Source organism: Penaeus monodon, chromosome 19 (assembly GCF_015228065.2).
Source record: "Penaeus monodon isolate SGIC_2016 chromosome 19, NSTDA_Pmon_1, whole genome shotgun sequence".
NCBI lineage: Eukaryota > Metazoa > Arthropoda > Malacostraca > Decapoda > Penaeidae > Penaeus > Penaeus monodon.
The window spans coordinates 16,661,123-16,664,907 of NC_051404.1; the positions used below are offsets into that span (position 1 = coordinate 16,661,123).

A 3,785-nucleotide genomic window follows, 5' to 3' on the forward strand; every position below is an offset into this window, starting at 1 on the left:
CACATTTGGGTCGCGTTTTGTCGTGCGTAGGAAATCGAAGATGGGTTTGTGTGGGTACGTAGATAGGCCTTTTGGCAAGAGACGAGCAGGTGAGTAGAGGGAAATGATCTGACAGGGCGCTCGACAGACTCCTAGACGGTTAGGAAGGCTGACTGTCAAGGCGGCGCCGGGGTGACCGCTGCTCGCAGAGCTTTGCTCCTGGTGCCCTGATACCAGATTTTATTTTTAGACAACTTTCTCTGACCCGAGATTGGCCAAAACCAGTCCAGTACTCGCTGGTGTCTAGACCAGTTTGTTCGTACCTGTTTGGGTTTTGCTAAATGCCATTGTTTAGTTAAGGACTGGCCCGCCGTATCCGGGTTGAATCGAGGTAAATGACAAGATAAGACAGTGCATGATAAAGAGTAACAAAACAATCTAATAAGCACGGAACAAGATGCTGAATTTGTGAAAAACTGTTAGGTTTGATAAAACCCTCGAAGTCAAATCAATAAAGATTAATACTTGGGATGTATAAATATTCATTATGAGGCTTTCCATCCACTTTCAAAGCTCAGTGAATGTTTTTTTTTTGCATCATTTCGGTCAGGAAACCGACATCAGTCCTTATTTTGTAACCTTCTTGGTTAGCAGTTTCTACATTTCATCTCCTGTAGGTTAAATTGTACACACAACCTGAAGTTTATTAACCCCATTTCCCTTGATCAAAGAGACAGTAACGCGTAAAAAAGTGAAATGCAACACCCACTAAAAAGGGACAATAAGTGACAGGTCGGATCAGACTTGAATCAGTAGACGGTTGTAACAGAATTACATTATCGGCTTTATCGTTTAAAGGATAAGTCTGATAGCAATGTAATGTTCCTTTGTATAATGGCTGTATAATTTCAGCTTCATACACCTTTTTGTGTACCGGTTCCTCATTTGCATTACCTGCGTCTCTTTACCTCACCTATGCCTCATGTACCTTACCTGTGTACCTATTTTTTCGTGTTATCCTTGGAATATACCCTGCCCGTGACTGTAAACAAAGACCAATGTTATTATATTTACACGAGATACTGTAGCAACAGCAACCACCATGCAAGTTTTATCATAACCAAGAGTAAAGGAGGTATGGTGGGAGGTGTCAGATAATGAGTATCATGAGCAGGGAGTCAGATTGATAAGCGTGCTGCCAAGGTGGATCTTAGGTCACGTAGTCATTGTCAGATCGAATTGAGTTCACCATAGCGGTCATTGAGGAATTGATCAATGGGAATTGAATGATTTCGTAAGGGCAAGCTGTCAGAACTTTGTGTGGCTTTGCCACACTTTGCCATTACTTATTTCGTACTTTTCAATAGTTTAATTATGGACTTTAGTACTTCAAAGGATAATTAAATTAGAACACTTATGTTTAATTTTATTTTATTGTGGAAAGGAATGGAAGGAAGGAGATCGACTCGACTCTGCAGTAGTGCGCCGCGTGTGGAGCTGTCAGTTTGGGGTCAGACTGGGGTCGATTCAAGGCGCGCCGGTTGGGGGAGGGGGAGAGAAAACTCGGCCGTAGAAGAGGGGGTAGGAAGGGCTTTAGTATTTTACGGCATTGTTTGTAAAGGAAGGAAGGAGGAGGGGGATGAAGGAGAAAAAAAACCCAGCTACCTATGACCCTGAAACAGTAATTTGTTACTATAATTATTATCAAAGAGCCCTTTCGCGTCATTCAGAAATTATTATCTGAGATTGTTGGTTTAGATTTAGTTGCAGCATTTTAGATTGTAGTAGATTATGGTGTTTGCGTTCAGTAGTATATAAAAAAGTTGCAGAGTGGATAACGGTAGAACCGACTACCCTGCTCGTCTGGTGTGCCGAGAAGGTAAACACATTTTCATAGAAATCTGAGGTGGCTGGTAGTATTTGCATTGTGTTTGCATTGTGCTTGATTGTTCCTATCACCTCCTTTTCGAGCTTTATAATGATTTTATTGCATAAATAAATATGCTTTTATAAGTATTATTGCTGGACTCTATTAATCTCACTTATAAGCTTTATACGATAGCCTATATCGGTGAGAAAACACACGTGATTATAGTTTTATAAATAAAAGACGTGGACTGTGTGAAAACACGTTGAAAATGACATACTGACGAAGTTCTCTTTCGGTATGTACAATAAATCATTCAGAAGATAGCACTTTCTCTTATTTATTCGTCGAGTTGAACATAAAGACCCCTTTTCTTTTAATATTCATGAACGTTATCTGAAATTGTTCGATACGGTGACATGAAAAAGGGACCGTTTACCAAAGCCTGAGATGGCCTTGACTCTTAGGAAGTAAGCTATTATTCAGAGTAACTTTATTTTGAGGTTGGAGTCGTTTACGGTATGGAAACTGAAGACTTTCTGTAATAAACCGCTTTTCTACGCTTTTCTATAATAGAATCGCAAAGTCGACTTGTGCCATGTGATATGAATATCTTCATTGAGGTTATCAGATGATATGTAGTCCATGCTAATCCCTGTGAAGAAACTCAGGGATATTAGATGATAAAAGTTGTTCAGTGATGTGGCACCGGTTTTATTTCCACTTCCCGATCTTATCCGTATCACTAAGGTGACACGGCTGATAATTTCAAATAATTTATCAGTGCTAGGTCCCCTTTGTTTGGCCCGTCTCTGTTTCTGTGCAAAAAGGTGTTTCCTCACGGCTGCATAATATATGTATTTTTGATGCTCAAGCATTTTTTTCCAATGTTGTGGCATTTGTACAGTCTACACAGTCCTTTTCACATAGCCTATAAGTAAAATATATAAACTTGACAAGGAATGAATTCCTTTTAATAAAGATGTTAGAAAACGGCCGTATGCTCGGACTTCATTTTCAGCATTTTAGTCCAGACAGAACTAGTCCTTTGGAATGGCTTAATAATTGGCTATAAGGCTTTTTCTACATGGGGGGGGGGCGTGTGGACCAGTCACACGCATTGGGCTGTGGTTAAGGCCTATGTGAAGGACGTTTCGTACAGTCACTACGTGGGAGTTGATACACAAGACCCTTTGGAAAGCTTACTGAATGTGATGACTTTAATTATTAAGCTTTAGATGAGTTGAGTTCTATGGCAGTTTTTTCGTCGCTGGGTTTAACGGTGTCGCATGTTTGATGAGGCTATGAGTCTCGAGTTCAGTCAATTTGCAAGGGGAATCCACCTTCTTTGAAAGTATGCCATGGTAGTTGCAACAAACGCATGGATTCATTCCAAGATTCAGACCAGCCCCTTTTCCATGTATTATACTGGGCTGCTATTTTAGAATCTTTACAGGGAATTCGTGGATATTTGGACGGTATAAGAAGAAAAAATGAACCAGAACCACGATATTTTTACCAGACTAGCCATTGGTAACAATTTATTTCTCTTCCGCCCATAATGTGTGGCCGAATGACATTTCGATATCACGGGTCATGAAGCGAAACGTGGTTCATTGATTAGATTACCTACAATTAGTCACTGAAACAAGTCGAACATGTTTTAGGCAGGCGAACTTATAGATATCTATGAATATCAGTATATGAATATTGGTATTTATCTGATAGTGTGGACATATTGTTTGTTTGTGCGAGCGTGCCTGCGTGAGGGCAACATTGGATAAAAAACTTTAGGTACATATGTGTATATATATCATTTACTAATAAGTGCATGCTTGTAGGTAACAAGACACTTGAAGCTGATAGATGAAGGATTAAGAAGGTCCCCGACCCCCCGCGAAGGAGGCGGTTGCCAAGGCCGTCGCTGTGTCATACGCGG

General features: G+C 40.3%; 1 protein-coding gene across 1 annotated transcript in view; it reads left to right on the plus strand.

Annotated features, from left to right (window-relative positions):
* LOC119585102 (acetyl-coenzyme A synthetase, cytoplasmic-like) overlaps positions 1-3,785 on the plus strand; it is a gene marked incomplete in the record, with an annotated part of 90,055 nt that overhangs the window by 2,853 nt on the left and 83,417 nt on the right.